At 36.5% G+C, this 15,012-nt stretch overlaps 1 pseudogene; it reads left to right on the forward strand.

Moving 5' to 3' along the window:
* The window catches only part of LOC113897920, a 172,870-nt pseudogene that overhangs the window by 18,245 nt on the left and 139,613 nt on the right, over positions 1–15,012 (forward strand).

The following is a 15,012-nucleotide window of genomic DNA, read 5'->3' on the forward strand; positions in this document are numbered from 1 at the left end:
AAATCTTTATCATCTTTTCCCTTCATTTTATTAGCCTCATTTTACAATAAGGCCACTTGTCATCTACAGTCACATTTTTATGTTTCCCAGTCTTTGCAACATAGTCATTGGCGGGACTCAGATGTTTTCCTTTGACTCAGAGCTGATGCTAAGAACAAACCAAGAGACTGACTGGAGAATGCTTATTGGGTGTATTAGGTTTCATGTAATTTCCTTTTGTTTCCTTTTTGAACTATAGACTCCTCTTTGTGACAATCCTTAGTCACCTTTAAATATTCAGTTTTTTTTTTTTTTTTTTAAGCAGACCTGGTCTTCCAGAATGTATATTATCACCTTTGCCTTTGGTTATTTAGTGTCTCTTTGGCCGCTTTCTGTCTGTCTGTCTGTGTGTCTATCTATCCATCTGTTGTTATTTTTCCACTAACTACCTGACTACTTATCCTGGCACTGTCTCTATGGAACTTATGATTTAGAATATATTCTGAATAAGTGTTTTAGGAAAAAATCATCGTTGACATTCCCTTGAGCCCTTGCATGTCTGGGAATGGCTTTCAGTTTTCTTGGTAAATAAAAGACAAGCTAGATAATTAAAGAAATTGCAGGTCCATTTCATTTACTATAAAATTTTATAATTGTTATATATCTACTAGGATTCAATATTTTAGATAATAATTCCATCTGCTGCTGCTGCTAAGTAGCTTCAGTCATGTCTGACTCTGTGAGACCCCATAGATGGCAGCCCACCAGGCTCCGCCATCCCTAGGATTCTCCAGGCAAGAACACGGGAGTGGATTGCCATTTCCTTCTCCAATGCACGAAAGTGAAAATTCCATAAATGGCCTAATTCTATTCCTTTTAGTAAATAACCTTAATTATTAATTTTTTACTTTAGGGTGCATAGGGTTCTTTATTTTCAAAATATAAATACAAGATGTTTAAAAAAACAAAAAAAAAACTAAAAGGAAAAAGAAAAAAAATTCTACCACATGTCAACTTATCTTCTATAAAAATATCAAGTCAATACGATATCTAGATTTCACAAAGAGGCTTTTCTTCAGCTAAGACAGTGTTTTATTACTACAATTTCCAATCTGCCTCCGATTTATTCTCTATCTCTACACTTATTAACCAAGTGTGGAACCTACATTGTCAAAACTTTATAATTTACTCTTTTTAAATGAATTTGCCTCTTTGTCCTTTGTTTAAAATTTCTCATATTTTCTTCATTATTATTTTATACATTTTCTATAGCACATTCCTTTTCTATAATATTTTTGAAGTTAATACCTTTAAGTTATTGTTTTTGTTTTCTTTTTTATTTTATTAGTTTTTATTTTAATTGGAGGTTAATTACTTTACAATATTGTATTGGTTTTGCCATACATCAACATGAATCTGCCACGGATGTACACGTGTTCCCCATCCTGAACCCCCCACCCTCCCCGTACCATCCCTCTGGGTCATCCCAGTGCACCAGCCCCAAGCATCCTGTATCCTGCATCAAACCTGGACTGGCGATTCGTTTCTTATATGATATTATACATGTTTCAATGCTATTCTCCCAAATCATCCCACCCTCTCCTTCTCCCACAGAGTCCAAAAGACTGTTCTATACATCTGTGTCTCTTTTGTTCTCTCGCATACAGGGTTATCATTACCGTCTTTCTAAATTCCATATATATGCATTAGTATACTGTATTGGGGTTTTACTTTCTGGCTTACTTCACTCTGTATAATAGGCTCCAGTTTCATCCGCATCATTAGAACTGATTCAAATGTATTCTTTTTAATGGCCGAGTAATATGCCACAGCTTTCTTATCCATTCGTCTGCTGATGGACATCTAGGTTGCTTCCATGTCCTGGCTATTATAAACAGTGCTGTGATGAACACTGGGGTACATGTGTCTCTTTCAATTCTGGTTTCCTCAGTGTGTATGCCCAGCAGTGGGATTGCTGGATCATAAGGCAGTTCTTTTTCCAGTTTTTTAAGGAATCTCCACACTGTTCTCCATAGTGGCTGTACTAGTTTGCATTCCCACCAATAGTGTAAGAGGGTTCCCTTTTCTCCACACCCTCTCCAGCATTTATTGCTTGTAGACTTTTGGATCGCAGCCATTCTGACTGGTGTGAAATGGTACCTCAGTGTGGTTTTGATTTGCACTTCTCTGATAATGAGTGATGTTGAGCATCTTTTCATGTGTTTGTTAGCCATCTGCATGTCTTCTTTGCAGAAATGTCTGTTTAATTCTTTGGCCCATTTTTTGATTGGGTTGCTTATTTTTCTGGAATTGAGCTGTAGGAGTTGCTTGTATATTTTTGAGATTAGTTGTTTGTCAGTTGCTTCATTTGCTATTATTTTCTCCCATTCTGAAGGCTGTCTTTTCACCTTGTATGGTATTAGAAAGTGTTCTAGTTTCATTCTTTTATAAGTGGTTGACCAGTTTTCCCAGCACCACTTGTTAAAGAGATTGTCTTTTCTCTATTGTATATTCTTGCTTCCTTTGTCAAAGATAAGGTATCCATAGGTGTGTGGATTTATCTCTGGGCTTTCTATTTTATTTCATTGATCTATATTTCTGTCTTTGTGCCAGTACCATACTGTCTTGATAACTGTGGCTTTGTAGTAGAGCCTGAAGTCAGGCAGGTTGATTGCTCCAGTTCCATTCTTCTTTCTCAGGATTGCTTTGGCTATTTGAGGTTTTTTGTATTTCCATACAAATTGTGAAATTATTTGTTCTAGCTCTGTGAAAAATACCATTGGTAGCTTGATAGGGATTGCATTGAAGCTATAGATTGCTTTGGGTAGTATACTCATTTTCACTATATTGATTCCTCTGATCCATGAACATGGTATATTTCTCCATCTATTAGTGTCCTTTTTGATTTCTTTCACCAGTGTTTTATAATTTTCTATATATAGGTCTTTAGTTTCTTTAGGTAGATATATTCCTAAGTGTTTTATTATTTTCGCTGCAATGGTAAATGGAATTGTTTCTGTTTTTTTAGTTCTTAATTCTTTAGGATCATAAAGAGAAAGGGGAAGGAAGGTATAGATACAGGTATAGGAATAGAAAAAGAAGGATGTGATACAGATCTATCACTCTCTCTTGATTTCATGTAGAGGTGTTTACTTAAATTTCATGTTTTTTGGAAAAGAATATAAAGATTGACATTTCTTTCCTATAATAAATAATTCTTAATAATCTAGTCCTACATTTCCTCTTGCCTAAGCTTAATTTATCACTTTTAAAGTTTAATTCTACATATGAATAATTTTCACACATTCTTATATTGGGATTTTCTACTAACATATTCTTTCTTGAGAAGAAAAACTGGTCTTTTTCTGGTGTATTCTCCAAAATATTTGCAAGATTTTCTTAGGAGAATTTGCTCTTAATCAGGATACAATTAGAGTTCTCCTCTAAGATCTTAATCTGAAAAGATGGGTGGTGAAATTTTATAATTTTGTATTAGGTTAGTTATTGTGCCATAAGATAGGTGGGAGGAAGCTAAGGTTGAGTTCAACAGCTAACTGACTCTTCATTTAAATTCTTTATACTTGTTGACAATGCCTAGGACTAACGAATTATCAGAGCTTTTGCGGGTTTTGTTTTGTTTTGTTTTGTTTTTGGAGCTTAGAAACACTGCTTCACTGTGGTTAAAATCTTTTCTAGCATTTATTAGTAGTAAATCATTTTAATATGATTGATGTAAAAAAAAAAAGCCATGTCTTAGGAATATCTGTGTCCTGCCACTGAAGACTTTTAAATTGTTGTAATGAAGCCTTCCTTGTGGTACTATGTGAAGTTGCTCATCAGATAAGTTTTCTGTGACCCTTCTATTACTTATAGATATGTGTGTTGTATAATTATGTACATGTGGAAGTGGAAGTGTTTGTTGCTCAGTCGTGCCCCACTCTTTGCAACCCCATGGACTGTAGACTGCCAGGCTCTTCTGTCCATGGAATTCTCCAGGTAAAAATACAGGAGCGGGTTGCCATTCCCTTCTCCAGGGGATCTTCCTCACTCAGGTTTGAACATAGGTCTTCTCCATTGCAGGCAGATTCTTTACCATATGAGCTACTAGGGAAGCCCACATGTACACAGAGGGAGAGGCAAGTTTTACTGGGACTCTAAGAGTGTCACTTATTTTCAGCAATGTCATACTGGTACCGCTGGAAAAAACGAGTTGAAAAATTGCTTTCAGTCCTTTGTTCTTTGCACTATATATAGAACAAATGATTAAAAAATATTGAATTATAAGATTAAGAAAAATTATTTGAGCCCCTCAGGAAAAAAAAAAAAAAGCTGATTAAAATTGTCTTTCATTTTTGAAGGCATGTGAAATATACATTTGTGTTTATATATATATATGTATAAGCATAGCTGGATAAAATTTATAAATAAAAACACTTGAAAGAAATATGTCAAATATAGTTTAGTTGGTAAGTGGAACTGTGGATTTTATTTTTTACTTTTGTCTTTTTAGAGATTTTTTACAATAAATGTATACTACTTTTATACTAAAAAATATATTACTCTTAAGAGTGATAATTATAGCATCTAAATTTGTGTTTTATTGCTTTATTCTTTTCCTGTACATTATGTGATATGTGAAGACATTGTTTAGAGATATCCTATGGCCTGTCAGCATAAGAATATTGTGGACACATTTGTGAGGTCTCACCATAGTGATAGTGAAGTCGCTCTGTTGTGTCCGATTCTTTGCGACCCCATGGACAGTAGCCAACCAAGCTCCTCCGTCCATGGGATTTTCCAAGCAAGAATGTTGGAGTGGGTTGCTATTTCCTTCTCCAGGGGATCTTCCCGACCCAGGGATTGAACCCGGGTCTCCCGCATTGTAGGCAGATGCTTTACCGTCTGAGCCACTCAGCATGGAAGAACCTAAACATACTTATGTGGCATTCCATTAGTTGTTCGTGACTGAGATTCTTTCAATTCAAGCTATTGAAAGCTAATATTAGGGAAAAAACTTAGAAAACTCTTGGACATATTCAGTAAAATTGAAAGAAGAAATAAACTAATTTTAAAATATTAGGACCTCTTTAAATAATATCAGGACCCAAAGAACAGACAAATTTGACACATCAAAAAATAAATTTACATTAAAAAAGATACAGGTGCTCTGTGGGAAAGTTTAAGGATTCTAAATCTAATTTTTAAAAAAGATATAATATACATTTATGTAAGTCAACAGTAATATAATGTGTTAAACTTGACCAATATTTGGCAACATAGTAATATTTATCAAGAGAAATACTTAAAACCCTCTAAAACAGTTAATTGTGGCCAAAACAATATCTTCAAGTCTTAATAACCCAGTAATTCAACATTTAGTAATGTATTTTAAGGAAATAATAAAAAAATTCTTATGAAAATTTATGCACACACATGTGTATGACATCAATGATTATAATACTAAACTTTGGAATATTCTTAATTTACAGAATTAGTAAAGAAAATTATGCTATATAATCATGAAGTAATGTTGGGAGAATTAAGCCAAGTTTTTAAATAATTTTATTTCCATGGGAAAATATTCACTATAACATAATGTTAAAATGATAAAAGAGATCCCTAAACTATATATTCAAATACTTTTAATTTTGTCAATGTATATAAATATATGGCATTTGATGAAAACTTATATCTAGAAAAGATTTATTTCTACATGGCTGAGCAAAAGTAACCAGGGTCCTCTTTTTATATAATTAATAGCTGCAAACATTTTATTGAGTCAGAAATATAAAAACTCAAAATCTCTTGAGATAATTGGAATTAAGATAGGGAAAATTAGTGTTAACATGCCCTGGTATAGAATTTGACACCAAACAGCTATGGTGGTAGCTTTTTAAATGTCAGAGTAGGTTAACTGCAAATGCATTTACCAGAATTCCCTTCCTTAAGTTGAATCTGGTTGAAGGTTGGGAAATTTGCTGCATCAATTCCACACTGTAAGTCATGGGTTTATTTCCCAACCATCAATTCCACTTTGTAAATCATGGGCAGTCTTTGCTCTCACACAGGTCAGTGTAAGGTTACACAATCCTCAGCCGGACCTGTTATCCCTACAGCTCCTGAGGTTCTCTCCTTCCATTTTATAAATTCCTGAGCTAGTTTCCTGTATGTTTCCATGATGTAGCACACCAGCTTTTCTGCTGGCCACTTGCACTATCTGAATTGGAGATCTGGAGGCAAACAGAGACCAGTGTATGTTCCAGAGAAAGACAGATTCAGGTTTTAAGTTTACACTCATTGGTTCACTCATCCTCATGGGTCACTTGGTCTCATGGGTTCTAGTTTGTTTCGTTCACACCATGTCCATCTCTTCTTCCCAGCTGCCAGCCCTGCTGACCTGTGGCTTTGTGCCAGACTCAGATGCAACAGATTGATTGACACCAACTGCTTAAAAGAACTCCCACAGGTCAGGAAAGGTCTAATCCAACCCTCCAATCTATTGGATCTCAGTAGTTCTGCATCACTGGGTGAATCCTAAAAAACTACAGTTAAATGTGTTAGCCCTGCTGATCTTCCCATTTGTCAGTGTTAATACTTATCATATTCAATATGCTAATCAGTTTTCACTAGTGTCATAATGTATATATGCTCATTTAGCAAGAGAAAATTGTAATTACACTATTGTATTGTCAGTGAAGGAGGACTTGGTGTAAAAAGGCCACTGTTATGTAAAGAGTATAAAAATCACATTTCTGAAAAGTAATGTGAAAGGATACCGTTGCCTCCCTCCTACTAGATTTTTCTGTCACCTTCCCACAAACATCTATGTTCTTGGGGAGAGTTTTCTGCCTTTTCTGACATACTTTAAGAATTAGAAACACTTATCCATAGTGGGCTGAAAAGTGGTTTCTGACATCAATTCTATTCTTTCCCCTCTTTGCTTGGGAAACTATTCCTGGGAATCATTGATGTTCTGTTTGAAGCCTGACCTAGATATATTCATCTTAACTTCTAATTTTATCACTTCTTAAGGAGTAGGAAGCCTACTCTTATGACTTTGGATTTTATTCAAGCAAACACTGTCCTGGAGGGAAGTATTCTCAGATGTGTTTCCTTCTGATGTCCATGAGTTTCCTGAAAAAATCTGAATTGCAGGAGGGCAATAGCTTACAATTGTTTTTCTCACTACACATTTATCTTCATTCTCCTCTCAGTTTGGACAACTCTTTGTATCTCTGGAGGCATGAGGAAAGAAGAAAAGGAGATCTTTGTATATATGATATTTCTTTCTGGAGACACGATTAACTTGTCTCAAGGACAACATTTTTTAGATAAATTGCTTTAGTTTAGACATGGGTCTGTAAATAGTAAGAATTAAAAAGGTCTTGAAGATAAAACATAAAAGAATGTTCTGAATCAGGAAATCAGTAACAACCAGCCCCCTGTTGGAAGACACAAATCTATTTTTAAAAATTTGAAACAAGAGAAACATGCATATAAAAATCATGGCTGATCATCCATTTCTATAGGATTCTGAAATATCGAAGAATCAGCTTTTAGGAGAGCTGAACTATGGCAGAGTTTGCTTTGCTATTCACAAAAACAGAGCCGTGCACCTTCTTTACTTTGTTCCAAATTTTATTGACAGACCTCATCGCAGGGCTACCTCAGTCTAATTGAGAACATTTAAATAGTAATAAATATCTAGGATATTATACTTCATGTAAAGTCAGACAAATCCTGAGTTATTGTCTAGATCCATATGGGAAATATCTTCTTACGATACAGATGGTTCAGCCCTGAAAAATCATGTAACCATTTCTTTTCTTTTCGGTTGACTTGTACGGTCTGTTTTCCAATCTCAGATCTCAGTTTCCCACCAGGACTGAACCTGGGCCATGGCAGTGAAAGCCCAGAGTCTGAACCACGAGGCCACGGGGAAATCTCCATTTTTCTCCTTCTTTTCTCTCTTTTTGGACAAGAGAGAATCCAATAGCAAAAACAGCAAATCATTTAGGTGTAAAATATGCTTCAGTTACAATAATCCAGTAGATTTAATCATGAAAACATTAGGCCTCTAATTAAAGGACAAAGATCATTTTATCATAAAATATTGCAAAGGTTTAACCACTACTCAGAATAGAGACCCTGCACACTGAATACTGAGCTATTGCTCCAAGGGGGAAGTACAGTTCTTGCAAACCTCTGGTCATATATTTTTTCAACTGAAATATCTTTTGTGTTAGATAGGTTGAGTTGTCAAATTCTTGTTTAAAAAAAAAATGTTTTTCTCTTTCACGTAACTCTCTTCCTGTGTAACACTGCATGCATGTGTGCTCAGTCATGTCCTGCTCTTTGTAACACCATGGACTGTAGCCCACGAGGCTCCTCTGTCCATGGGATTTCCCAGTCAAGGATATTGGAGGGACTGCCATTTCCTTCTCCAGGGGATCTTCCCAATCCAGGGATCAAACCTGAGTCTCCTGCATTGGCAGGGGGATTCTTTACCACTAAGCCACCAGGGAAATGCACATTTGCCACTAAGACTTTTTAATTTCATGTTTTGAGGTTTTTATTATTCCTGTACATTTTGTGTAACCCTTGGTAATTGAGGCAGTTTATTTACACTTGCACCTTGAGAAATTATTAATTCACTCATGCATTTTGCAAAGACATTCATGCATAGACACATTTTTTAAGATAAAGATGGCAACCAAAATGGAGAAGTTAGGGATTTTAGGGCTGTTAATGAGCTGGGGAAATTGTCAAAATCAACTTTTACAGAACTCTGGAATCTAGTCAAATATTTGCAACTACCAAAGGGAAGTTTATTGAAGAAAAAGACTTCTCTTTTACAGAAAGAAACACTGTGGCATTTTAAATTGTCCCGTAACTGTGGTGGCCATTAGGAATGCCCACATCTCATTGCTGAGGAACTTTGTAGAATGTTACATGATTTCTGAGAAGAAGTCCATCATAACTGTTACTCTTATTCTTCTCTAGGTAATTTAATTTCTGGCTCTTTTAACCATTTTTCTTTGTCTTTGGTTTTCTGCTGGTTGATTATGATATACCTAGATGCAGGTTTTGGATTTGGTATGTCATTAAATTTGGAAAAGTTTTTCTAATTATTCAAATATTCTATATATAAAGTATGTATATATTTGTTTTTCTTTCTTTTTTTTGCTATCATTGTGTGTGAATATTGTATCTTTTGAAAATTTCCTATAGTTTCTGGATCTTAGATCTTTTTCATCCTTTTTCTCTTTGCATTTCACTTTGGGATATTTTTATTAACAAGTCTTTAAACTCACTGATTATTTCTTTAGCCATGGTGAATCTGATGAACTACATAAAGGCATTTTTCAATATTTTTATAGTGTTTTGGATTTGTAGAAGTTAACTTTTATCCTTTCTAAGAATTTCTACCTTTCCTTACGGTTCTCATCTATTTCATGTTATCTTTTTTTTTTTTTTCCCCACTAGACCCCTTAACATATTAATCATAATTATTTAAAGTTTTCTCTCTAATTTCAACATCTGTGTAATATCTGATAAAGGTGTGACTATGATTTTTGCTGAATTTTTGTGTGCCTTATTTATTTATTTTTTTTTGTCAAAAACCAGACATATTACATAATGTGAACTGAGGTAAGTAATGTGCAAATGTGAAGATTTATGCTAATCTGACTAGGAGTTGGCTTTGTTTAATGCTCACTATAGCTGTAGGTTTCAGAGACTCAAAATCTTGTAGGGTCCCTTTTTTTTCCCTTCTTGACTTTGGGCTTCCCCCTGTACTCTTCCTCAGAGAGAGGCTGTGTCTTGTAGCATTTCCACCTATAGTTCACTTTTACGATACTAGAACTGTGTTGGTTGTCTGGTAATATATGAGGGAGAGTGCACATTGTGTAATATTTCAATTAAGTCTCCATATTTCACTGGGTTTGTATTTCTGGCATATGCCTTTCCTGAATGCTTTTTCTTGGGCAGCATTTCCACACTGTAGGTGAGACAGGAAGGCTCAATGGCACTGGCCAGGCTCCAGGATAAGGCTCTAGAAGAGCCATTCATTCTGCAGAGGAGAGCTTTCTATGGAGAAGGCTCTGAATGAGATTTAAAAGGTTTACTCCCCCCTTTACTCTTCCACACCATATGGGATAGTTAATTCAATCTTCACTTTGACAGCCTAGTAGATTTCCTGGATATGTAACCTATAAAAGTGTGCCTAGCCCCTCCCATAGCTATCCCTGGTGGTGGGTCACTGGGAGTATCTCACTCTCAAGTTAGTCTTACAGTTTGCAGTTCCAGTGGTTACTGCTCCAGGAAAGAGCTTAGTTGTGACACTTTGGATTCTCCTTTCTCACTCAATTTTGGGATGGTGGTTTTTCCTACACATGTGATTTTTCTTACAGGTACAAGAAAACTCATTGAATTTCTTTTTGCTTCAGTTTTCCTTCTTGTAAGGATGAGAGTGATGACTTTTAAGCTCTTTACATATTGGAATTGACACCAAAATTTTCATTTTAATTAAAAGTGTGTTTTTTTTAATTTCCAAATATTTTGATGTATCTCAAATATTTGGAAAAAAAGTATCTTCCAGATACTTCTTTATACTGATTATTAGTACTTTGAGATAATAATTTGCATTATTGCTTTGGTTTTAAATGTATTAATATGTGTTTTTGGACTGAGGATCTTGTTTATTTGGGGTAATATTCTATTCAAGCTTAAAAATGTTTATTTTGCTTTTATTGGATTTTGTATTCCGTAGGTGTCAATTGGATCAAGTTAGCTATGAATGTTTGTACTTTTGATACAAGATTCTAAACTATTTCCTCTTTCAATGAAAATATCATATAGTGGTTTTCTTCCATCCTTTCCTTCCACATTTGTTACTTGAATAAAGAATTCAAAAATGTCTGGAAGGGTGACTGCAGGGCCTAGAATTGAAAGATTTGCCCTCTGTCCTCTTCAAAATGCCTAAAACTTTCTTGCTGAAATAAGCAAATCACAGCTGAATTTCCTTCTTGTATTTTTTTTTTTTTGTAGTTTCTAGTCTTCAATTTTTACTAAAAAATTTAAAACTTATTCTCAAACTACAAATTAACCCTATCAAAGTTTATCAATTTTAAACTCATTGGCCTATTGCAGAGAAGACCTTTCATGTAGTCATTTTACTTCCTTATTCAGTATATGAAAATCCCTGGTTCACTCAATGTAGTATAATATTCCAGGATAGGAGGCAAAGTCTTTGTCACATTCATGCAAATTTGGGAAACAATGAGTTATGTCTTAGGTCACATCGAATTTGTAATGTGTTGCCTGCCATATATCACAGACATTCAATAATTTTCTACACATCTCCTGGGTTATTCAACTAATTAAAGTTTTGATAATTAAGGAAGCATTTCCTATTCTGAGGCTGTCAAACATAATTGTGTCAGATGACTCCATAAAGTAACATTTAGCTGGTGACTCTAGTCAAACCTTAAATGGTGTCCCAAAGAGGTTCATGTAAAAGCTCGCTATTTTGTGACATCAGCAAACACAAGGTATAAAAAAAGAACACAAGCTGCTTGCACTGAGATGACAGGTGTCTTTCCAATTGTATGCTGAAGAGAAAGGGCATCACTTGTCATATCAAATATAACATATTTAAAACATTGTTTTGTAAAGGCACTGTTTTCTTTTCTTTCCTTCAAATCACAAACCAAAATTAGTAATTCAGGAGAACTTGACTTCATAAATATCTTTTCCATTGGTGATAGTTTTTAGTTTTCTTCTTTTTGATTGGCAAATTGGTAGGCGACATGAGTATGTCTCAAGACACTAGTTTGAATTGGGGCAAATATACATTCTAATGATTTTGTTACTGTGTTACAAACTGTGCTACACTCTCATGAAAAAGTTCTGAGGTGTTAAAGGGCGTCCCTGGTGACTAGTGGTAAAGAATCCACCTGCCAATGCAGGAGACTCCAGTTGATCCCTGGGTCAGGAAGATCCCCTAGAATAGGAAATGGCAACCCACTCTCGCCTGGAGAATCCCATGGACAGAGGAGGCTGTCGGGCTACGGTCAATCGGGTCACAGAGAGTTGGACAGGACTTAGGGACTAAACAACAGCAACAACAAATATTAAAAGTTGAGACCAATAGTATTTCTTTAAAAAGTTGATCTATCCTAGAGGCGCCTGCACAAAGTGGATGGAGGAAGCTGGAGAGAGTGAGTAGGAAAAGGAGAAGGTGAGCGCTCACAGTACCCAGTCGGAGGGTGGGCAGGCAGTTTGTATCCAGTTTGTGACTTGATGGTAGCCTCCATGGACCTTGCTGCTGCCTCTGTCTCTATTTAACAGGAGAGGAAGCATTGCAGAGGGGTGGAAAATAGCAGAGCTGCGGATGTTGCTAGAGGAGGAAATCCCCTTTGGCTAGGGGGCCCTGATAGAAGGTTACCAGAACCCAACCCGGGTGGCAGACTACTGTGAAAAGAACTGCATACAGCTACTAGACAAGAGAAAAGCTTTAGAAGAGACCAAGCCTACACAATCCTATCACTAGCTATTCTTGCTTATCAGATAAATGCATTAGTTAACAGTGCTCCAATTGCTAGTTAACAATGCTCCAACCCAAGCCTCTCAGCTCTAGGTAATGGAGTTTTCCATCAGACTGGACATTTATAAAGAGAAAGTGGCTCAAAGAGAGATTAATATTTTGACCACAAATAAGAATACAACAAGAACTTACAAAATAATAGCTAATGTAAATATGGAGCATCCTGTAAGTTATGTTCAGAAACCTACTGACCACAGAGTTCTGGATAACGTGGGCCATGGTGTCGAGCATGGAAATAACCAGCTTGCAAGAACTGGTGCACTGTCAAAAACAAATCCTACTCCTCAGAAACCACTACACCCTCCCATGTCAAGCTGGGGAACGTTGGGATGAAATATTCCTTACAAAACCCTGGAACCCGCTCGGTCTCCAGCAGTTCTTAATGACTACATGACAAGTCCTGCTAGCCTTGGAAGTGAACATAATCTGGCAGGACAGTTTCTTTATAAGTCAGAGACTAGGGACACACAGTGGAAGCAACAGTATTGGCATTGCCTACACCCTCACCACCCACTACTGGACCAAGTTACTGATAGTAGAGCTCCACCACTGATACCTCCACTGGATGACATTCCCGTGTTTGATGACTCCGCCACCACTGAATTATGAAGTTGAGAAGGCTGCTGTAGTTTGTATAATGACCCATATGCAGTTGGAGATCCTGCTTGGGTGCCCAAGAATTATATTGAGAAAGGTAGGGTACAGGCATCATTGAATTGCTGTAAAGGGAAAGAACTCATTATAATATTTTAGAGCTGTGGTCATGTATGGATGTGAAAGTTGGACTGTGAAGAAAGCTGAGCGCCGAAGGATTGATGCTTTTGAACTGTGGTGTTGGAGAAGACTCTTGAGAGTCCCTTGGACTGCAAGGAGATCCAACCAGTCCATTCTGAAGGAGATCAACCCTGGGTGTTCTTTGGAAGGAATGATGCTAAAGCTGAAACTCCAGTACTTTGGCCACCTCATGTGAAGAGTTGACTCATTGGAAAAGACCCTGATGCTGGGAGGGATTGGGGGCAGGGGGAGAAGGGGACGACAGAGGATGAGACGGCTGGATGGCATCACGACTCGATGGACATGAGTTTGGGTGAACTCCAGGTGATGGACAGGGAGGCCTGCCGTGCTGTGATTCATGGGGTCGCAAAGAGTTGGACATGACTGAGCAACTGAACTGAACTGAAAGAACAGCTGGTCCAGTGTTTCTCCACCTTTTAAATAGTCTTTCAAGCCAAGATGATTTAGTTCCCATACATTCCTAACATGAGCGAGCGTTGCTTATTTTTTATTTATTTTTAAATTGGATATAGTTGATTGACAATGTTATGTTAGTTTCTGGTATATAGCAAAGTGATTCAGTTAATGTGTGTGCATGCTCAGTCACCTCTGACTCTTTGTGACCCCATGGACTGTAATCCATCAGACTCCTCTGTCCATGGAATTTCCTAGGCAAGAATACTGGAGTGGGTTGCCATTTCCTTCTCCATGAAATCTTCCTTACTCAGGTATCAAACTCACATCTCCTGCATTGGCAGGCAGATTTGTTATCAATGAGCCACCTGGGAAGCCTCATGCCATACAGTAGGGCCTTGCTACTTATCTATTTTATATATAGTAGTTTGTGTCTGCTAATCCCAAAGTCCTAGTTTATTCCCACCCTACTCTCTTCCCCTTTGGTAAGCATGGGTTTGTTTTCTATGTTTGTGGGTCCCTTTCTGTTTTGTAGGTGGGTTCATTTGTATCCATTTTTAGATTCCATACATATGTGATATCACATAGTAAAAAAAAATGTTTGATCTATTCCAATTTCAAAAACATAAAAAAATTGTCTATCCCAATTTCAAATGTATCTCAACAGGAAGGACAAAAAATAAGTTCCTTTGTGATATATTTTTTTTAAAGTCCCATTTTATAGGATATTTTACTATTAATATCAGCATATATTAGGTTTATCATATACATATTAGTGTCATCAAATATGTGTATCTAGAAATTTATGGTTATGATCACAAATGCAAATTATAAAAATCATTTTTCACACATTTAAAAGAGATTTATTTATTTTTAGTTTTGGCTGCACTGCGTCTTTTTTCTGTGTATGGGCTTTCACTAGTTCCGGTGAGAGGGGGTTACTCTTTGTTCAGGTCCACAAGCTTCGTACTATGGTGGTTTCTCTTCTTGCAGAGCCTGGGCTCTAGGGCATGTGAGCTTACTAGTTGCAGTGACATGAGAGATCTTTTTGGACCAGGGATCGAACCCATTTCTCCTGCATTGGCAAAGGATTCTTAATAACTGGACCCTCAGGGACGTCCCTAAAAATCATTTTTAAACAAGAGGAGTTTTACTTCATTCCTATGTTATTATAAGTGATGGATTGGGTTTACTTCCATAATTCCTTATAAAACAGAAATTTGCCCCGAGATTATGCA

This window comes from Bos indicus x Bos taurus, chromosome 8 (assembly GCF_003369695.1).
Source record: "Bos indicus x Bos taurus breed Angus x Brahman F1 hybrid chromosome 8, Bos_hybrid_MaternalHap_v2.0, whole genome shotgun sequence".
Classification (NCBI taxonomy): Eukaryota; Metazoa; Chordata; class Mammalia; order Artiodactyla; family Bovidae; genus Bos; species Bos indicus x Bos taurus.